This window comes from Phyllobates terribilis, unplaced genomic scaffold (assembly GCF_046119375.1).
Source record: "Phyllobates terribilis strain yellow unplaced genomic scaffold, ASM4611937v1 Scaffold_11__3_contigs__length_659146591, whole genome shotgun sequence".
Lineage (NCBI taxonomy): Eukaryota > Metazoa > Chordata > Amphibia > Anura > Dendrobatidae > Phyllobates > Phyllobates terribilis.
In genome coordinates, this window is record NW_027362771.1 from 233,309,845 (window position 1) to 233,333,167 (window position 23,323).

The 23,323-nt window shown below is 47.7% G+C and overlaps 1 protein-coding gene across 6 annotated transcripts in view; it reads right to left on the reverse strand.

The window, feature by feature from the left end:
* Window positions 1-23,323, reverse strand: part of SLC23A1 (solute carrier family 23 member 1) — a 457,722-nt gene that overhangs the window by 334,268 nt on the left and 100,131 nt on the right. Inside the window, exon 2 of one of the 6 annotated variants that reach the window (XM_073652113.1) lies at window positions 18,130-18,176. The exons of the other annotated variants lie outside the window; for them this stretch is intronic. The gene's annotated coding sequence lies outside the window, so the exon portion shown is untranslated. The remainder of the gene's footprint in view (window positions 1-18,129; window positions 18,177-23,323) is intronic. 6 annotated transcript variants of the gene reach the window in all.

Below are 23,323 nucleotides of genomic sequence, written 5' to 3' on the forward strand. Positions count from 1 at the left end.
ATTGCTGCTCTGGTGATTGTTCACAGACTGCTGCAGTGACATCACGTTAACAGCTCATCAGCAAATCAGTGATTGGTTATTTTTATTTGTAATCAGGTACCTATAACATGCAGGTGAACTTATGGAGTGTTGATTAACCCTTTCACCCCCGACCCTGTTTTCACCTTCCTGGCCAGGCCAATTTTTTCAGTTCTGACCACTGTCACTTTATGAGTAGTGTTGAGCGAACATGCTCGACACTGCTCGGTACTCGCCCGAGCATCACGCTACTCGGGATGTTCGGCGAGCACCGAGCATTTCCGGGTTACTCGGACGGGAGCTCGGGTCTCCGACCTGCATGTTTGGCGCTCTTTACAGAGCCAATGAACATGCAGGGATTGCCAGCCAGTCACTGTAATGCCGCAGCCATGTTGGTTGTTGGCATTACATTGATTGGCTGGCCGCACAGCGTCACCTCGAGTATTTAAAACCGGGCGCCGCCATCTTGGACACAGACGGCTGGGATCAGACAGTATAGGGACAGCGCTGCTGATTTAGGGAGAGATATATACTGCGAAATAGTTAGTGTAGGGTCTATAAAGGCTGCCAGATCAAACAAACAGTCCTTCTCAGGACTAATATCCATCCCAGATATCAGGCAGGCAGGCAGGCTGTATAGGAGACGCAGTGGTTATACCAGCAAATGCTGCATTACAGTCCTGTGTGCTCCTTTTGCTGAAATTGCTGGACTTAGCTCCAGGTCTCGGGGGGCCAGGAAAAATCCTTTTTTTTCGTCTAAATCCTCTTTTTTTTTTTTCCTCCTTCACACTGTACAAATACCCATCTTATTAACCTTTTGGTGTACTCCCCACCCCCGGCCCAAAAAAAAAAAAAAAAAAGTGTGTCTGTGACAGTTCAGACACAAATATATATTTTTGAAAGAGTCTGGTGTAGGCCAGAGAAATAGAAGTGTGGTTTCGCAGTTCCACGGTTCAAACCTCTGTATTATCCACTTTTGGGCCATTTTTACCTAAAAAAAAACAGTTTGAGTGTGTCGCTCACTGTTCAGCGGCAAATATATCTATTTAAAGAAGTCTGGTATACACCAGTAAATTATAACTGTGGTTTTGCCGTTCCATGGTAAAAAATCTCTATTATCCTGCTTTTGGCATTTTTTGCCGTAAAAAAAACTGTAATAGTGTCTCCCTGATTGTTCAGACACAAATATATTTGTTGAAAATAGTCTGGTGTAGGCCAGAGAAATAGAAGTGTGGTTTTGCAGTTCCACGGTTCAAAACTCTGTATTATCCACTTTTGGGCCATTTTTACCTAAAAAAAACAGTTTGAGTGTGTCGCTCACTGTTCAGCCGCAAATATATCTATTTCAAAAAGTCTGGTATACACCAGTAAATTATAACTGTAGTTTTGCCTTTCCATGGTAAAAAAATCTCTATTATCCAGCTTTTGGTATTTTTTCCGTAAAGAAAAACAGTAATAGTGTCTCCTGATTGTTCAGACACCAATATATCTGTTTAAAAGAGTCTGGTATACACCAGTAAATTATAACTGTGGTTTTGCCGTTCCACGGTGAAAAATCTCTATTATCCTGCTTTTGGCATTTTTTGCCGCAAAGAAAAACAGTAATAGTGTCTCCTGATTGTTCAGACACAAATATATCTGTTAAAAATAGTCTGGTGTAGGCCCAAGAAATAGAACTGTGTGTTGCAGTTCCACGGGTCAAATCTCTGTATTATCCTGCCTTTGGCATTTTTTGCCGTAAAGAAAAACAGTAATAGTGTCTCCTGATTGTTCAGACACAAATATATCTGTTTAAAAGAGTTTGGTATACACCAGTAAATTACAACTGTGGTTTTGCCGTCCCACAGTAAAAAATCTCTATTATCCAGCTTTTGGTATTTTTTCTGTAAAGAAAAACAGTAATAGTGTCTCCTGATTGTTCAGACACCAGTATATCTGTTTAAAAGAGTCTGGTATACACCAGTAAACTATAACTGTGGTTTTGCCGTTCCACGGTAAAAAATCTCTATTATCCTGCTTTTGGCATTTTTTGCCGTAAAAAAAAAATTAATAGTGTCTCCCTGATTGTTCAGACACAAATATATTTGTTGAAAATAGTCTGGTGTAGGCCAGAGAAATAGAAGCGTGGTTTTGCAGTTCCACGGATCAAACATCTGTATTATCCACTTTTGGGCCATTTTACCTAAAAAAAACAGTTTGAGTGTGTCTCTCACTGTTCAGCCTCAAATATATCTATTTAAAATTGTCTGGTATACCCCAGTAAACAATAACTGTGGTTTTGCCATTCCAAGGTAAAAAATCTCTATTATTCAGCTTTTGGTATTTTTTCCGTAAAGAAAAACAGTAATAGTTTCTCCCTGATTGTTCAGATTGTTTAAAAGAGTCGAGTGTAGGCCAGAGAAATAGAACTGTGGTTTTCCTCTTCCACGGTTATAATCTACTTTTTATTACCCTTTTTCCATTGATAGTGCGAGTGTAAGCTATTTTACTTCCTTTACAATGGGCAAGGCGCGTGGCAAGGGACGTGGAACTGGACGTTCTGGTGATGGTGCGTGCAGAGGACGGGGCCGTGGCCAAGGTGAAAATGTGCCACAACCAACAGCCACATCTTCTCGCTCCCACTTCTTGACAGAATTACTAGGGAAGCACAGAACAACACCAGTATTGCGACCTGATCAGTGTGAACAGGTTATTAATTGGATAGCAGATAATTAGTGTTGAGCGAGTATGTTCTATTAACCCTTTCGCCGAGTATGCTCACATGTAATAAAACTGTCAAACAGTTGCAAATCATGCACACGGGAGCGATTCAACCATATTACCGAGCAGCTATAAATACTCGGAGCTCGGCCCGAGCATACTCGGACAGAACATACTCGCTCAACACTACAGATAATACTTCCTGTTACCTGGGCACCACCACCTCCGGTCTGTCTTCCACATGGTCAAATCTTAGTAGCTGTGAGTCTCGGCCGCATACTCCTCCTCACCCTGATGCTCCTTCCTCCCACAATGCCGAGTGTCGTCAGACAGCAACCTATCCCACACTTGGACACTCTGAAGAGCTGTTCACTGGTCCTTTCCAGATTTGTGCCCCTCGCCTGCTCCGCTTGAAGTGGTGGAAGAGGAAATCCCATGTAGCGATGCCCAAATATTTGAACAGCCACGGCCACAGGAAGTCGACGCTGGCAATTTGTCACAAGAGGTGGACGATGACGAGACACAATTGCCAGAAAGTGAGGAGGAGGATCGTGGTGCGCAAGCAGAAGAGGAGGAGGTGGTGGATGATCTAGTAACTGACTCAACATGGCAGGAGGACATGCAGAGCGAGGCCAGCAGCACACAGGGTGAGGGAGGCAGAGTACCCCAACAGGCAGGTAGAAGCAGTGTGGTGGCCGCACACAGAAGGCAGGCAACAGTTCCCCGTAACACCAACACGAGGGACGTTGCCAGTACAACCTGTAGGTCTTCCAGAGTCTGGAATTTTTTTAAAGACTCTGCTGATAACCCCAAAAAGGCCATTTGTACCACCTGCCATGCCAGCATCAGCAGGGGTGACAAAACTACCAGCCTGACCACCACCAGCATGATCAGGCACATGGCAGCAAAGCACCCGACTTTGTGAGTTGAACCCCAGGGTCCACGACCAGTGTCAGCGGGTGTCACCACTGCTTCTTCCGCTGTTGTGCGTGCAATAGAACCTCCTGTTGTGTCTGCAAGGCAATCCCATGTCCATACTGCATGCAAAGATGCCCCCTCCTCTCAGTCTTCACTTGTTATGGCAGTTTCTCAAGAACCAGCATCAATGTCCACGTCCACGTCCCACCGCAGCGTTCAATTGTCCATATCCCAGACCTTTGAACGAAAGCGGAAATTCGCAGCCAACGCCCCACAGTCACAGTCCTAAATTCGCACATTTCACGACTGCTTGCGTTGGAAATGCTGCATTTTAGGCTGGTGAAGACAGAATCCTTCCGCAACCTTATGGCGGTGGCCATCCCTCGGTACTCGGTCCCCAGCCGTCACTATTTTGCCCGGTGTGCCATCCCCGCACTACACAAGCACGTGTCCCAAAAAATGTGCCGTGCCCTCAACAACGCAGTTACTGGGAGAGTCCACCTGACAATGGACACGTGGACAAGTGCTTGTGGCCAGGGACGGTACATCTCCCTGACGGCACACTGGGTAAACATAGTGGAAGAAGGGACCCAGTTGGACCTTGGGACGGAACACATCCTCCCCACACCGAGGATTGCGGGCCCTATGTCAGTCAGAGTTGCCTCCACAGTGTACAGCTCCTGCGCATCATCCTCCTCCTCCTCCTCATGTTCTGCCTCCATCTCAGATATCACCACATCAGTTACAAGCTGGAAGCACTGCAGTACTGCCTCCGCCAAGTGGCAACAGGCTGTGCTGAAACTCATAAGCTTAGGTTATAAACCTCACGCTGCTTGTGAGTTGTGGACAGCTGTGAAAGAGCAGGCAGATCTGTGGCTGAGACCACTGAACCTACATCCAGGCATGGTCGTGTGTGACAATGGCCGTAACCTGGTGGCTGCTCTGAGGCGAGGCGAGATCACACACGTACCATGCCTGGCTCATGTGCTTAACCTCGTGGTTCAGCGGTTTCTTAAATCGTATCCCGAGTTGCTAGATCTGCTCGTCAAAGTATGCCGCCTGTCAGCTCATTTTCGCAAGTCGGCTACAGCTTCCGCCGCCCTTGATGTGTTCTAGCAGCGTTTGCAGCTTCCGGCACACCGACTGGTGTGTGATGTCCCCACACGTTGGAACTCTACCCTCCACATGTTGCAAAGGATTTGTGAGCAGAAGAGAGCAGTTGTGGAGTACAACAAGACCATCGATATTCAGATCAGACTCCACACATAAGACCTCAGGAGTGGACCTGGATATCTGACATATGTACTATCTTGAAAAACTTTGAGGAGTCCACCAAGATGGTTAGTGGCGATGATGCCATCATCAGCATCAGCATTCCACTTGTCTGTCTTTTGCAACGCTCTCTGCAGAGAATTAAAGAGGAGGCATTGCAGCCAGAGTATGATGAGATGTATCAAGAAGCCATAGCGATCGATTACACACAGCCCAGCCTCATCTCATCCCAACGTGCATTGGGGGACAATGAGGGAGAGGAGGAGGAGGAGGAAGAACAGGAGCTTGTATAATGCGCTGTAGACGGTAGTACCTGTACAACTTTCATACCGTCGGTTCAGCATGGGTGGTCTGAGGACAGGGGGGAGGAGGAGGAGGGGGAGGAGAGCATGGTCAGTTGTCATCTTGGTGAGGACACAGAAGTCTTGCCCGTTACCAGTCTGGCACGCATGGCTGACTTTATGTTACGCTGCCTTAACCGTGACCCTCGCGTTGTCAAAATGTTGGGTGACAGTCATTACTGGTTGGTGACACTTTTAGACCCCCGCTACAAAGAGAACTTTCACTCTCTTATTCCTGAGGTGAAGAGGTCTACAAAAATGGGGCAGTACCAGAAGGCCCTTGCTGCAGAACTGTTAAAAAAATTCCCATCTGAACACGCTAGCGGCAGAGGTCACAGTTCATTGCCCAACCAAGGCCTACATGCGAGAGAGACACAACTCCAATCCAGCAGAGGCAGGGGAACACTGTCAACGTTCTGGGACAGTTTTCTCAGACCCTCCCTTCGGACAGACCCTGAGGCGCGGGGTACTCTCACAAGGAGTGGAAAGTTTCAAAAGATGGTGAGGGAGTACCTACCGATCGTACCAGCGTCCTCCGTGATTCCTCTGTGCCTTTTAATTATTGGGTATCCAAGCTGGACACTTGGAATGAACTCGCTCTGTACGCCTTGGAGGTTCTGGCCTGCCCTGCCACTAGCGTGTTATCGGAGCGTGTTTTTAGTGCCGCTGGGGGAATTATAACTGATGAGCGCACTCGCCTGTCAACTGACAATGCTGACAAGCTGACCCTTATCAAAATGAACAAGGGCTGGATTGGGCCAGACTTCTCATCACCACCAAATGACAGCAGAGTAACATAAAGTCAAATCCACTGTGTTATTTCGGGAGGTGTATTCACATGCACCGCTTCACACCCACACATGGGTATACGCTTCCTCATTTCGGCTGTTTTATGTTCTTCTCCTTATCCTCAGCCTCCACCACCACTATACCACCAGGGTGACCGTGGTCCGTGTTGCCATTATTGAAAGTTTCTCCGTCCTTATTTTTGTCAACTTTTGCTTGGAAGACATAAGCAAAGACTGTGGGAGATCCACTCCTCAATAATGGGAATAATATTTTTAAGATGCTGTACTGTATGGCTCTTGTAAGGGGCATTAAAATCGTCTTGTTAAGCTACTGCGACCTCCACCACTTTTCCAAGGGGCATTAAAGCCGTCTTGTTAAGCTACTGCGACCTCCACGTCTCTTCCGAGGGGCATTAAAAGCGTCTTGTTAAGCTACTGGGACCTCCAGGTCTCTTCCGAGGGGCATTAAAAGCATCTTGTTAAGCTACTGTGACCTCCACCACTTTTCGAAGGGGCATTAAAACCGTCTTGTTAAGCTACTGCGACCTCCACGTCTCTTCCGAGGGGCATTAAAACCGTCTTGTTAAGCTACTGGGATCTCCACGTCTCTTCCGAGGGGCATTAAAAGAGTCTTATTAAACCACTGTGAACTCCACAGCTCTTCCAAGGGACATTGAAATATTGTTTTTAATTAACTCCAACCTCAACGACTCTTCGAACGGGCATTGCATTTCCTCCTAATTTTTGGCAGCTTTTGCTTGGAAAGCATAAGCAAAGACTATGGGAGACCCACTCCCCAATAATGGGAATAATGTTTGTAATATGCTGTACTGCATGGCTCTTGTAAAGGGCATTGCAAGTTTCTCCGTCCCAATTTTTGGCAGCTTTTGCTTGGAAGGCATAAGCAAAGACTATGGGAGACCTACTCCCCAATAATGGGAATAATGTTTTTAAGATGCTGTACTGTATGGCTCTTGTAAAGGGCATTAAAACCGTCTTGTTAAGCTACTGCGACCTCCACCACTTTTCCAAGGGGCATTCAAACCGTCTTGTTAAGCTACTGTGACCTCCACCACTTTTCCAAGGGGCATTAAAACCGTCTTGTTAAGCTACTGCGATCTCCACGTCTCTTCCTGAGCGGCATTAAAACTGTCTTGTTAAGCTACTGTGACCTCCACCACTTTTCCAAGGGGCATTCAAACAGTCTTATTAAGCTACTGTGACCTCCACCACTTTTCCAAGGGGTATTAAAACTGTCTTGTTAAGCTACTGCGACCTCCATGACTCTTCCAACGGGCATTGCATTTCCTCCTAATTTTAGTCAGCTTTTGCTTTTCAATGCATAGGCAAAGACTAAGGGAGACCCACTCCCCAATAATGGGTAGAGGGATTTTAGTACACTGTAATCCACGGCTGTTTCAAGGGGCATTGCAGTTCCTCATAATTTTTGGAAAGCCTTCCATTCACTGCTTAGGCCAACAGTGCACTGGAGACCCAGTTGCTATAAATGGAAAAAATGGTTTAGTTAAGGCCCTCTGATCTCCATGTCACTTCCAAGGGGCATTGGAGTGCCTCTAAATTTTTGGTAGGCATTGCACTCACAGTATGCCCTATAACTGTGTAGCCGAACCGCTCCTTTTGGTACAGAAACATATCCTACAAGACATGTGTAGTTGACTGGCCTGATATTGATTTGAATGGTCCATGTTCCTCCTGCTCTTTCTCCTTTGCCACCACCTCATCCATCATTTATCACTTGAAGATTTGTTTCAGCGGGAGTCATAGAACTGGGATAATAGCAGGAAAACATCCAGCAATCCTTGGAGGAGGTAGGATATGCGCCAAAACGCTGACCACCTCAGGACTAGCCGCTATTACATACAGTACAGACCAAAGTTTGGACACACCTTCTCATTTAAAGATTTTTCTGTATTTTCATGACTTTGAAAATTGTACATTCACACTGAAGGCATCAAAACTATGAAGTAACACATGTGGAATTATATACTTAACAAAAAAGTGTGAAACAACTGAAAATATGTCATATTCTAGGTTCTTCAAAGTAGCCAGCTTTTGCTTTGATGACTGCTTTGCACACTCTTGGCATTCTCTTGATGAGCTTCAAGAGGTAGTCACCGGAAATGGATTTCACTTCACAGGTGTGCCCTGTCAGGTTTAATAAGTGGGATTTCTTGCCTTATAAATGGGGTTGGGACCATCAGTTGTGTTGTGCAGAAGTCAGGTGGATATACAGCAGATAGTCCTACTGAATAGACTGTTAGAATTTGTATTATGGCAAGAAAAAAGCAGCTAAGTAAAGAAAAATGAGTGGCCATCATTACTTTAAGAAATGAAGGTCAGTCAGTCAGAAAAATTGGGCAAACTTTGAAAGTGTCCCCAAGTGCAGTTGCAAAAACCATCAAGAGCTACAAAGAAACTGGCTCACATGAGGACCGCCCCAGGAAAGGAAGACCAAGAGTCACCTCTGCTTCTGAGGATAAGTTTATCCGAGTCACCAGCCTCAGAAATCGCAGGTTAACAGCAGCTCAGATTAGAGACCAGGTCAATACCACACAGAGTTCTAGCAGCAGACACATCTCTACAACAACTGTTAATAGGAGACTTTGTGCAGCAGGCCTTCATGGTAAAATAGCTGCTAGGAAACCACTGCTAAGGAGAGGCAACAAGCAGAAGAGACTTGTTTGGGCTAAAGAACACAAGAAATGGACATTAGACCAGTGTAAATCTGTGCTTTGGTCTGATGAGTCCAAATTTGAGATCTTTGCTTCCATCCACCGTGTCTTTGTGCGACGCAGGAAAGGTGAACGGATGGACTGTACATGACTGGTTCCCACCGTGAAGCATGGAGGAGGAGGTGTGATGGTGTGGGGGTGCTTTTCTGGTGATACTGTTGGGGATTTATTCAAAATTGAAGGCATACTGAACCAGCATGGCTACCACAGCATCTTGCAGCGGCATGCTATTCCATCCGGTTTGCGTTTAGTTCGATCATCATTTATTTTTCAACAGGACAATGACCCCAAACACACCTCCAGGCTCTGTAAGGGCTATTTGACCAAGTAGGAGAGTGATGGTGTGCTACGCCAGATGACCTGGCCTCCACAGTCACCAGACCTGAACCCAATCGAGATGGTTTGGGGTGAGCTGGACCGCAGAGTGAAGGCAAAAGGGCCAACAAGTGCTAAGCATCTCTGGGAACTCCTTCAAGATTGTTGGAAGACCATTTCCGGTGACTACCTCTTGAAGCTCATCAAGAGAATGCCAAGAGTGTGCAAAGCAGTCAACAAAGCAAAAGGTTGCTACTTTGAAGAACCTAGAATATAAGACATAGTTTCAGTTGTTCACACTTTTTTGTTAAGTATATAATTCCACATGTGTTAATTCATAGTTTTGATGCCTTCAGTGTGAATGTACATTTTTCATAGTCATGAAAATACAGAAAAATCTTTAAATGAGAAGGTGTGTCCAAACTTTTGGTCTGTACTGTACATGCACTTGCATTCCAAGAAAACAAAGCAGATGCTAACTTGTATCATCATCATCGTGCTCCTCACCTGGGCACTCTCAACTCCCCTGATGGAGAAGCCAGGGCCCACCGGAGGAGTCTGGTTCTCTGGTAGGCTCGCCCAATGCTGCCCTAAAGCAGGCCAGGCTAAGAAAAGTGTGGGGGAAGGTGACAGGAGAAATAGGGGTGGCTGGGGACCGTTTATGGACACCCAGCCGCCCGGCGGCTGGCGACTGAGTATGGATACCAGGCCGCCGAAGCAGCCATGAGGTAGTGGCCAGCTTTGGCCTCCTCCAAACTAAAAGGCCCCATTTCAAGTGCAAGCTAGCAGTATGGCATTGCAGCCTGGGGGTGGGTGGTTGGCAGGCTGCACACTTACGCTTGCATTAAAAGAAAGCAAACCAGATGCTAACTTCTATCATCATCATCATGCTCCTCACCTTCGCACTGTCAACTCCCCTGATGGAGAAGCCAGAGCCCTCTGGAGGAGTCTGGTTCTCTGGTGGGCTCATCCAATGCTGCCCTAAAGCAGGCCAGGCTAAGAAAAGTGTGTGGGAAGGTGACAGGAGAAATAGGGGCGGCTGGGGACCGTTTATGGACACCCGGCCGCCGGGCGGCTGGGGACTGAGTATGGATACAAGGCCACCAAAGCAGCCATGAGGTAGTGGCCAGCTTCAGCCTACTCCAAACTAAAAGGCCCCATTTCAAGTGCAAGCTAGCAGTATGACATTGCTGCCTGGGGGTGGGTGGGTGGCAGGCTGCACACTTACGCTTGCATTAAAAGAAAACAAAGCAGATGCTAACTTCTACCATCATCATCATGCTCCTTACCTTAGCACTCTCAACTCCCCTGAAGGAGAAGCCAGGGCCCACCGGAGGAGTCTGGTTCTCTGGTGGGCTCGTCCAATGCTGCCCTAAAGCAGGCCAGGCTAAGAAAATTTTGGGGGAAGGTGACAGGAGAAATAGGGGCGGCTGGGGACCGTTTATGGACACCCGGCCACCCCCCAGGTGGCTGGGGACCGTGTGTGGACACCCGGCCGCGGGGCGGCTGGGGATCGAGTATGGACACTCGGCCGCCCCCTTGCGGCTGGGGACCAAGTGTGGAAACCAGGCCGCCGAACCAGCCATGAGGTAGTGGCCAGCTTTGGCCTACTCCAAACTAAAGGCCCCATTTCAAGTGCAAGCTAGCAGTATGGCATTGCAGCCTGGGGGTGGGTGGGTGGCAGGCTGCACACTTACGCTTGCATTAAAAGAAAGCAAACCAGATGCTAACTTCTATCATCATCATGCTCCTCACCTTCGCACTCTCAACTCCCCTGATGGAGAAGCCAGAGCCCTCTGGAGGAGTCTGGTTCTCTGGTGGGCTCATCCAATGCTGCCCTAAAGCAGGCCAGGCTAAGAAAAGTGTGTGGGAAGGTGACAGGAGAAATACGGGCGGCTGGGGACCGTTTATGGACACCCGGCCGCCGGGCGGCTGGGGACTGAGTATGGATACCAGGCTGCCAAAGCAGCCATGAGGTAGTGGCCAGCTTCAGCCTCCTCCAAACTAAAAGGCCCCATGTCAAGTGCAAGCTAGCAGTATGGCATTGCAGCCTGGGTGTGGGTGGGTGGCAGGCTGCACACTTACGCTTGCATTAAAAGAAAACAAAGCAGATGCTAACTTCTATCATCATCATCATCATGCTCCTCACCTTGACACTCTCAACTCCCCTGATGGAGAAGCCAGGGCCCACCGGAGGAGTCTGGTTCTCTGGTGGGCTCGTCCAATGCTGCCCTAAAGCAGGCCAGGCTAAGAAAAGTGTGTGGGAAGGTGACAGGAGAAATAGGGGCGGTTGGGGACCGAGTGTGGACACCCGGCCGCCGGGCGGCTGGGGACTGAGTATGGATACCAGGCTGCCAAAGCAGCCATGAGGTAGTGGCCAGCTTTGGCCTACTCCAAACTAAAAAACCCTATTTCAAGTGCAAGCTAGAAGTATGGCATTGCAGCCTGGGGGTGGGTGGGTGGCAGGCTGCACACTTACGCTTGCATTAAAAGAAAACAAAGCAGATGCTAACTTCTATCATCATCATCATGCTCCTCACCTTGGCACTCTCAACTCCCCTGATGGAGAAGCCAGGGCCCACCGGAGGAGTCTGGTTCTCTGGTGGGCTCGTCCAATGCTGCCCTAAAGCAAGACAGGCTAAGAAAAGTGTGGGGGAAGGTGACAGGAGAAATAAGGGCGGTTGGGTACCGTTTATGGACACCCGGCCGCCCCCTGGCGGCTGGGGACCAAGTGTGGACACCCGGCTGCCAGGCAGCTGGGGACCGAGTATGGACACCCGGCCGCCCCGTGGCGGCTGGGGACCAAGTGTGGACACCCGGCCGCTGGGCGGCTGGGGACTGAGTATGGATACCTCGCTGCCGAAGCAGCCATGAGGTAGTGGCCAGCTTTGGCCTCCTCCAAACTAAAAGGCCCCATTTCAAGTGAAAGCTAGCAGTATGGTATTGCAGCCTGCGGGTGGGTGGTTGGCTACATATTTGCACTTGCATTGCAAGGAATGGGGGAGGTACAATTGAACACTGCCCTGGGACAAGGACTTGCACGGGGATAGTTGCAAGTCTGCATCTTCTGATACTGCAAGGATCACTTCTGATGGGCACACTTTTAGGCAGTGACCTGGGAGTCAGAGATGCTTCCAGGGGTCTTCCCCATGCTGTTCCCATGTCTTTTCAGCACTGTATGCATGTGTCACACAGCACATGGCCAGATAAGGTTGTAAAATGTTAAAATGACATTTCCCGGTGAATGCATTTGTCACGGTTGAAAGCAATACAAAAGTTCAAAAACGCATGAAAAATGCTACTTGTGAACATAGCCCAAGGTGTGGAGGAGTATTTTTGTTTTTGGTTATTTATTTTACCTTATACACAAGTCTTTACCCTGGAAAGGAAATTCCTTAACTTATTTCACAGGAAAGCAGTTTCAGTTTCGTTTTTGAACGTTTTATTGTGAGCCCGTAAAAGTGGCTTAATACCTCTGACCACGTTGTTGACAGCAGTGACCTGGGGGTCATAAATGCTTCCAGGGGCGATCCCCATGTTGCCCCCATGTCATTTGAGCACTGTCACTATCGTTTTGGGCACTTTTTAGGCTTTCTACAGACTGCCGGGGGTGCCGCCGCAAAAATGCTCGGGTCTCCCATAGACTAACATTGGGCTCGTTGCTCGGGTCGAGCACCCAAGTATCACGGTGAGCTCGGCCCGAGCTTCGAGCACCCGAGCATTTTAGTGCTCGCTCAACACTATTTATGAGGTAATAATTCTGGAATTCTTCAACGGATCCCACTGATTCTTAGACTGTTTCCTCGTAACATATTGTACTTCATGATAGTGGCATAATTTCCTCGATATGACTTGTGTTTATTTGTGAAAAAATCGGAAATTTGGCAAAAATGTTGAAAATTTTGCAATTTTCAATTTTTTTATTTTTATGCCCTTAAATCAGAGAGTTATGTCACAAAATAGTTAATAAATAACATTTCCCACATGTCTACTTTACATCAGCATAATCTTTGAAACTTTTTTGTTAGGAAGTTAGAAGGGTTAAAAGTTGACCAGCGATTTCTCATTTTTACAATAAAATTTACAAAACCATTTTTTCAGGGACCACATCACATTTAAAGTGACTTTGAGGGGGCTATATGACAGAAATTGCTCAAAACTGACACCATTCTAAAAACTGCACCCCTCAAGGAGCTCAAAACCACATTCAAGACGTTTATTAATTCTTCAGGTGCTACACAGGAATTAATGGAATGTGGGAGGAAAAAATGAACATTTAACTTTTTTCACAAAATTTTTACTCCAGACCCCAATTTTTTTATTTTCCTAAGGGTAACAGGAAAAAATGGACCCCCAAATTTGTTGTGCAACTTTTCCTGAGCACGCTTATACCCCACATTTGAGGGAATACTACTGTTTGGGCGCATGGCAGGGCTCAGAAGGGAAGGATCACTATATTTAAGTTCAGATTTGCTGGACTGGTTTGAGGGTGCCATGACCCACTGGGAAAGCCCCTGAGGTGCCAGTATAGCACAACCCCCCCTAAGTGACCTCATTTTACAAACTACACCTCTCAAAGAATTCATCTAGGGGTGCAGTGATCATATTGAAACCACAGGTATGTAACAGCATTTTATACCATTGGACAGTGAAAATTTAGTTTTAGCCCCAGAATTTACATTTTCACACTGGGAAATGGGTAAAAATGGCACCAATATTTGTTCCACAAATTCTGCTGAATGTAGAAATACCCCATATGTGGCTGTACAGTACTGCTTAGCCACACGGTGAGAGTTGGGAGGGGTGGAGCATTTTTTGACTCCTGGAGCACATATTTTCCTAGAATAGTTTGCGGACTCCATATACAGAGCTCCTACATGCTAGAAGAGCAGAATCCACCCTCAAGTGACCAAATTCTGGGAATTATACCCCTTTGGGAATTTATCTACAGGTGTAGTGACGATTTTGACTCCATGGGTGTTTTCCAGAAGCAAGCAGCAGTGGATGTTGCTGAGTGAAAATTGCATACTGCAGTTGTAGTGGCCAGTACGTTACGCCCAGCTTGTGCTTCTAGAGATGCACACCCATAAATTAGGCAGGCTTTCATAGCTACAGAAATGCCAAACATGTGGATGCTAGTGTGGTTTAGGCACACCATGGGGCTCAGAAGGTAGGGGGGCGTTTGGATTTGGGAGCGAATAATTCGCTAGATTTCTTTTGGGGGGTGAGGAGCCATAGTGCTTTTCCAGAGCCTTTGTACTACCAGTTAAGTGAAAGCCCCCTAGGCTTTTTTTTGTGAATTGAGTTGAAGCTTTTATTGAGAATATTTTATATAACATTTTGGATCACGTTTATCCTGTGTTCTACACTGAGCACTTATATCGGTGTTTACATCTAAATGTCTGAGTGATATGATTCAGATGAAACCCCTGAGGGATCCATTCATTATAATGAGGCAGCAGAGTTACTCTGGACTCCATCTGGCCTCTGCTCAGCAGTGTCCTTCTTTTCAGAAGTGCACAAAACTGTGACCGGATCACAGGCCAGTACCTCCATCTGCCTCATTATAGGGAATCTTTCTCCGGGGGTTCCGTCTGAATCACGTATTGCAGAGATCTACATGGAAACCCTGGTATAAGAGCTTAGCGTAGAGTGCAGAATAAATGTGAGCCGAGCAATACTGGGATCTTTGGGAGGCAGAATGAACAAATCAACAGCGGGTGAAGAATTGGTTTTATTTATTTTTTACTCCATTCCTCATGCGGTATAAGTGATTAGACGACTTTTATTGTTTGGGTCGGTGCAATTACAGTGATACCAGATTTATATAGTTTTTTTATGTTTTGCTGCTGTCACACACAAATAAATGCTTTTTATTGTAAAAACAAGTTTTTGCATTGCCATATTTTGATAGCTATAATTTTTCCATATTTCAGCCAACAGAGTCATGTGAGAGCTTGTTTTTTGTGGCTATCTTGCCTCTTACTTTACATGCTGTGTTGAGACTGTCCATGTAGGTGTACGGCACATTCAAGTGCCGGTTATAATGTTGGATTGTATTGTAGCTCTCCATTGCCTTTTCCTCCTTATCTGACATATGTTTGTACTAATGATTATTATTTTTAAATAATTTGTTTCAATAAACTATGAATTTTTATATTTATTGGTGGTTCATGGTTACACCATTTTTTCTTTCTTTTTGGTCTATTGGTAAGAACCTGTACATTATACACATGTATGGTCTGCAGAGCACTGGTGGAAAACTGATATTACCATTATATGGCCACAGTACAGTGACTTAGTCCTTGTACGGTGGTTTTGGTTAAAGGGGTTGCCCAAGCTTGAGGTTAAAGTCTGCAGTCACTCTATGTGACTGCAGACTGTTAAATCCTCAGAATGCATACATCACGTGCTGTGATGATTCTCTGGCGCAGAAGGTCATGTGACCAAAAGAATGCCATTTGCATACACGCAGTCACATGCCAGCTAGACGTGCGCGACCTCACTCAATACAAACTGAGCACGTGTAGTCGGAAAATGGCCAGAAGTATGGAAATCGCATACTTGCAGTCACATGATGGCCCGCTCCCAGTGATGGCACCAGAGAATCCTGACAGATGAGTAGTCAGAAGTCTGCAATCACATAGACTTTAATCTCAAGCCTGGACAATCCCTGTAATGATCAGTATGGTCATATTGTCAATACTCTATATGCTGGTAATATTTGGTTATGGTCTGGCGATATTTGTCTGTTTATATTGCAATATTATTATTGCAGTGTTATTGTTTTATTATTAATAATAAATCTTAGTGATATTATGAGAACTATAGGTCTACTCTTGTAGTAATACATCTTGATTTCCTCTAGGTCCATCTGTGGCTCAAGGGAAGGGACAGCATGGGGACTGTGTGCTTTCAAATGCTAGGGCTGAATTTCAGTCTCTGTCTGTCCCTGGACACACCCCTGGGTCTAAGCATAAATCCAGAACTGTGTCCAACAAACCTGTGTTTGTACTATATCAAAGTCCTTGGTTCTCTTCAGAATTCTGTGGACTCTACAGAATACTAGTTGGTTGAACTGGTATTAGAGGTTGTTTTGCATTACCTGGATTTGCTGCAGTTTAATTCATTGACTGCTGCAAATATCTTGAACTATTATTAAAGTGTGTTTGCACTGCATTGCACGTGGGTGCAAATATTGACCATTACCTCATGTAATGTATTTATCTTATACATTATTTTTAATCTTTTTATTGCACATTTTCCATTTCGCAGGATGCAGCCAGGCCCTTTAGAGTTAGTTGGGTGAATTGGGGTCTCTATCTTTTGGGGTGCACTCATATAGTGCTGGGCAGCCTGCCAGATCTAATAGTATGGGCGTCATCAATAGCTGTAAGACAGACACTGTGCATCACAGGTATGTGTGTGACTGGTGTCCTATGCAAGCCTCATCTGTGTGCTTTTTAATACTACACAGCTACCCCCTCCATGAACTGCATCAATATTTTGCACCTGCGCTGCCCCCGCCTTTATCATGGGGGTCGGCTGCATTCTGCTAGTGCATTGGTAATCTGACCTGGTGTTGGTAAGGCTGTTTTCTTTTCTGTGATGTTTTTTTGAATTTGTCCTTTTCTGTGAGCTGTGTTTGCATTACCTGCATCTGCTGCTATTAAACCTATTGACTGCTGAGAACATCTTGAACTGTTATTGCAGTCCGTTCGTATTACCTACATTTGCATGCCTGCTTCAGACCTGCCATTTTCCTACATATGGTCTCCCAGTTTTGTGGCTTCCAGCTTTTATCTGCCAGCCATCATAGCCAGTTGTCCAAGTCCTCTATGTTCCACGTGCCTGACAGCCTGCTGTGCCAAAGCCCTGTATCCTACTGTCCATCCCTGAACTTCAACTTTATGAATCTACCTGACAAAATTAGGCCGGTTTCTCACTTTCAGATATTTCCGGTACTGGGAAAAACAGTACCGGAGATGTCCTTGTCTATCTGTGTGGCACACATGTGGCAACCGTGTGCCGCATCAGAATCACACGTACCGGCACCTGGGAATCAGCGTACAGTTAGCACTGTTCCCAGGCGCCGGGTGCTGAAAGCTGCCATCATCATTGTCCCCTGCCGGCGCTGCTAGCAGCACTAACAAGGGACAATGTTGAGTGTAGTAGTCTGCTCCCACTGTGTCCTGGTGTAAAAATGAGAATAAAATAAAAAAATCCTTATACTCACCTGTCCTAAGTGTTCCCCGCTGTAACCCATCTGATCACTCACTCCGAGGTGCTGGGGAGAATCACTCGCTGCAGTGAGCGGTGTCCTGTCACTCACTGAGCGCAGCTCTGGGGCCCACTTGCTGCAGTGGGTCATTCTTCCTGGCTCCTCTGCGTGAGCGGTAAGGTGGATTACAGTGGGGGACATATTTGGACAGGTGACTATAAGGATTTATTTATTCTATTCTTATTTTTACACCAGGACACAGCGGGAGCAGAATACTACTCTCAACATTGTCACTTGCTAGCGCTGATCACAGCGCAAGCAGGGGACAATGATGATGACAGCGTTCAGGACCTGGCACTTGGGAACAGAGCTAACTGTACCCCTGATTCCCAAGCCCCAGTACGTGTCACATAGATATCATCCATGTGTCATCAGTGGGGACGTTTTGCAGCCTGTGCAGTGGGTAAAAATGGATATGTCAACGTGTTCAACGTGTTTTGCCCACGGACACATGGTCCGTGGAAACACATTGACATGTCTGCAGACCCATTCATTTGAATGGGTCTACATGTGTCAGTGTCTCCAGTATGTGTGAAAACTGTCAGCACACATACTGGAGACACTGACATGTGAAAGCGCCCTTAACCTAACTGAACACACAGGCTATGAATCACAAAGCTGCAAAAGCAAAAACATCATTGCTGTTAGATACAGAGGATTTGTTTATGCTGGTTTTGCAACTTGAATAAGAAAAAAAGGGGTTATGTATGGACTACAATTAACTAATATTGTTGAACTCCTACCTTTATGTCTGTGTATCCAAGATCTGACGTGTCCTCCTTGAAAAATCCTAGGGGTAGGGAGAAGAAACAGTTCAACACATTCCAGTGTGAGAAAAGACATGTACGGCCGGCATCTGGAGGATTAAGCACAAACCCAGGACAGCTGATTTACTACCTTGGGTGGATCCAGGACAAGTTGAACTGTCTCCTCTCCCTACCCCTTCGATTTTTCAAGGAGGACACGTCAGATCTTGGATACACAGACATTAAGGTAGGTGTCCAACAATATTAGTTAATTGTAGCGCATACATAACCCTTTTTTTCTTATTTCTGTACATATACACATGATGGCAAAGAGTGTGTCTGTATGCAGCTCTCTTAACAAGTCTATAAGAGAGCGCTTGTACACATCTATTTTGAATTTGGTTTTGCAACTTGCTATGAGCCAACAGTAGCTTGTCCTGGTTTTTCAAGAGCTCTGAGCCCGCATGGATGCACTGCCTGCAGTTATACCCCAGCTCCTCAATACTTGTCATAGCCTAATTATCACCTGGGACACTGCTTTAGGAGCATCTCCACATTCACCCACCCCTGCCTGGTTTGATAGAGACCCTAAGAACTGTCGATGCTTTGTGAATTAATGCACCATACACTGGCTTTGTCCCCAGCAAATTTTTTCTGACTAGTCAATAGTGAGATACATTTTTTCTTTGTTGTTAGGAGATAAGTGGACAGCACCATCGTGTAAGCGGGACAATCCTATGATGCGTTTCCTACCAACATTCCTGACTGCCAACATTCCTGACACTATAGAGCAGTGTTTCTCAACTCCTGTCCTCAAGACCCACCAACAGGTCATGTTTTCAGGTGATAATTCCATCACTTGTGCAATGCGAATGGAAATCCTGAAAACATGATCTGTTGGTGGGTCTTGAGGACAGGAGTTGAGAAACACTGCTATAGAGTGTTTGATGAACTAGGTCGTATCCACTCAGCTGCTGATTCCATACTTTGGCTCTACCGGACATTTTGCCATTCAGTTCCGTACTGTGTCTGCTGGATTGGCTTGGAACAATGACTCTCTCCTGGCTATCTTCTATGCCGGCCTATGCAGGAGGATCAAAGACTAACTTGATGGTAGAAATTTGCTTTTTTCTCTTGATGATTTGATTTCTCTGTCCAGCTGAGTGAATTTATGTTTTAAAGAGAAATCAAGGGAAAAAGATGAAGATTCTGGTGTTTCACTTTCTAGAGGGTCTTCAAAATATCCTCCCAGAGTGGTCCCATGTAAATTGGTCGGAAAAGATTAATGTTCAGCCATTCCTTGGATACATCTGTGGCACCCCAGGGCTCTGGTTGCCACAGTAATAGAAATATTATGTCTGAAAGCAAGTGGGAGGTTTCTCTGGTCAGGAGCTCTAAACATGCAACACGGCCCACCCAGACCTGGGAAGGGAGGAATCTGCCCTTATAAACTGGGTCTGGGACGGGATTAGAGAGTGAAGTCCCAGACAGAGACGCAGTCAGGTCTGGAGGACAGCAGACACAGGGAAAGTGACAACAGGAGCTCTGTAGGAGCAGGAGCGAGTGCCAGAGGCTGGAAGCTAGATAGCTCGCCTTGGCTGAAGACACTAACCCGGACACGGAGTCCGAGGCTGTGGGGACATCCAGGTCCAGCATCAGAATCCAACCGGCAGGGGATTCCATGTCCTCTGGCCTTAGAAACCCGAAGGCACTGTCACAAGCCAGGGACCAGCACCGCCATCTTGAAGCGGAGGCTAACGGAAGGCCCCAAGTCACTGGCCATACGGGTGAGCACCACACGGTATACTCAGGGACGTGGGCTACTTCTACGCGCATAGAGCAAGGTAGCCAGGAAAAAGTGCAGATAGTCGGGGAGGCCTACAACTGCACCTGGCCAGGGGAGATCCTGCTTGCTCACAGACTGACCAGGCCCCAACTGCTAACCAGTACTCCCGGGAGGGTCTGCTTTATACCACCAGTAAAGACCCTGAACTGCACCACACGTCTCTGTGTTTCATCGCAGCACCAGCACAATTACTACCGGGACGCTCACACCATCACTCCCATCATCCACATTAGCTGCCCTGAGGCAATACTTCTCCCGTGGGGAGTTATTCCATACTCGGCTGCGCAAATTACATCAGCCTCAGCGGTCTGCAGCGCAGCGGCGGTCCCCACTGACCGCAATCCACGGGTGGCGTAGTCGGACAATTACAACACCAATAGACTGCCACTGGTTTGACCGCCCTGGGCATGGACCGGGTCACCGCCACACGGAGACTACAACCCCCAGCGATCCGGCTCCGGGTATCCCCCTGCACAGCACAGGCCCAGGGGGCACGTCAACTTTGGCGTAGTCGGCAGGATTTCGTGCCCACAACCACCGGGTACTGCATGCCTGAAAACTTTTATACTTACCTGTGGTGAAGTTTCCCGCCGTCCGGAGCCGTTTCCCGCCACCGGACGCCATCTTGGACCGTTTCCCGCCATCTTCTGCCGTCTTCCCGCCATCCGCAGCTGCTTCCCGCCTTCGGACGCCATCTTCGGGACGCCGCGCGGGAAGAAGAGGGGCGTGGACGCCGAAAGCGCGCGAGATCCGAAGCTCCGCCCCACGCTCCGCCCCACGCTCCGACGCTGCGTAAGGTCCTGGAAGGGAGGAAGAGCGACGCTGACATCATCGGAGCGCGACGCCAGGTCCTCTACCCCGACGATTGATTGCGGAGCCGCGGCCTACGGAAGAAGAGCATCGCAAGGTAGGCCACGGTCCACTAGGGGGGAAGAAGGATGTCGGACACCGAGGCGAGCTCCACTGCCACAGCCACTGCCAGCGCAACCGCTTCTGCGGTCATGCCCTTCACCATGCCCTATATCCCGGGGGCAACCTGGCTACCCCAGTACTCAGGGGAGTCACATACCCTGAGTGACTTTAGGGAAAGACTGGATAGGCTCTTCCAGGTATACCCCCTCACAGAAGAGCAAAAAGTGAGCATCCTGGTGGCCCAATTAATCGGGGCAGCCCAAAGGGAGGTAAAGTCCTGGTCACCTGGGAAGAAGAGGATTGTCAGAGAGATACTAGCCCGGCTGAAAGACACATTTGATACCCGAACCTCAGCCGAGATAAAACTAAGATTTTACGGGTGCAAACAACGGGCACATGAAAGTATAAGGGACTATGCGCTAAACTTACAAGAGGCCCTGAGAGCCATTAAGCAGGCAGACCCTGACAGCGTGGGAAATGAAGACAAGCTGTTGACCGAACAATTTATTGAGGGTCTACTGTGCAATGCCCACCGAACCCAGTTGCGGGCAATGGCCTTACAGGACCCTGACCTGGACTTTGCACAGTTCAAGGACAGAGCCATCCGGGTGATCCGAGAACCGTCACCAGGTGGCGCTGTGACCCACAGGCGCCCTGCTATCACTTATCACCAGGACGCGGCGCCCTTGTCTGCAGGGCCTGTGGGAGCTGATGCGCAGGCTTTGAACAATAACCCGGCTACAGACCTGCACCATCAGGTCCAAGAGCTGACAAAGAGCGTTGCCGCGCTAACCAGAACTGTGCAGTCTTTACAGGTCTCTTCTCCAGGAAAGATCCAGCTGGCATCCGGACCGGAGGACTTCCCGTGGCTCCGACTGAAGAGGACCCCACCGGCCAGAGGAAGACCCAGCGACAGATACAACGAGGACGGACGACCCATCTGCCGTCGCTGCAATCAACCCGGACATATGGCAAGGTACTGTCATTTAAACAGGCACAACCTGGGGTAGAGGGCCAACCCCCAGGCTTAAGATCATCAGGCCCATCAAACTGGTGCGACAAATACGTAGGGGGACGTCCGGTCTTGCCTGTGGTACTGGATGGCATTCCTATGAGTGCCCTACTAGACACCGGGTCACAGGTCACCACCATCCCGTATGTGCTCTTCAAGCGGTACTGGAATGACTCGGACATAACCCTCTACCCAGATGACGACCTGAGCATTATCGCCAGCAATGGTCAGCCCGTGCCACAGATAGGATTTAAGGAAGTGACCATCAAGGTCGGTAAAGTTGAACTGCCGGCACAAGGACTTATCATTGTGGACATTGACCGTCGCGAGAGTCACCCAAAAATAACCCTAGATACTAACGTAATTGAAAACTGTCTTGCAGAGGTGATTCTTATTTTGCAGCAGGTTGCCAAGAACGCCAGTTCCAGCCAGCAGCGTGTGCTCCAAAAAGAGATCCGGGCACTGATGAAGCGGCAACAAGTGGAACTATCCGGTGGTGAGATAGGTAGCGTGAGAATGTGTGACCCGTTCCCTATTGCCATGCCCCCAAAAAGTGAGATGATGATTTGGTGCCGGGCAGCTATTGGTCTAAGAGGTAGAGACTACCAAGCAATGGTAGAACCCGTCTACTCAGACAGTAGGCCCACCATTTTGACAGCACGGGGGGTGGTCGATGTACGTCATGGGAGGGTGCCCGTCCGCATCATCAATATCGGGGAGAGAGAAGTATACCTGCCCCGGTATGCCACGCTAGCCAAATTGTTCACCATCAACCAGAACTCTGTACAGGCCGTGGAACCCTTGCCTCCATCTCAACCAGAGGAAGGTAACGGCTCTAAGAAACCACTGGAGGACTGGTGTCAGCAACTGCTTTTGGGCACTGACTCCACTCCCTCACACCGAAAACAGGGAGTCTATCGGGTGGTTCAAGAGAACGAGAGAGTGTTTAGCAAACACCCGCTAGACTTCGCACGAGTAAAGGGGGTAGAACATCACATCCCCATGGGAGACCATCCTCCCATAAATGAGAGATACCGACCCGTACCCCCTGCACACTATCAACACGCCAATGAGATGCTAAAAGACATGAAGGAGGCTGGGGTAATTAGGGACAGCTGTAGCCCCTGGGCAGCTCCACTAGTCTTAGTGAAAAAGAAAGGCAACACCATGAGAATGTGTGTAGACTACAGGAAGGTCAACCGTATCACACACAAAGATGCGTACCCGTTACCAAGGATAGAAGAGTCCTTAGCTGCATTAAAATCTGCTAACTTCTTCTCTACTTTGGATCTCACTAGCGGGTACTGGCAGGTTCCTGTAGCAGAGGCGGACCGGGAGAAGACCGCATTCACCACCCCGATGGGACTTAGCGAATTTAACTGTATGCCGTTCGGACTCTGCAACGCACCAGGAACCTTCCA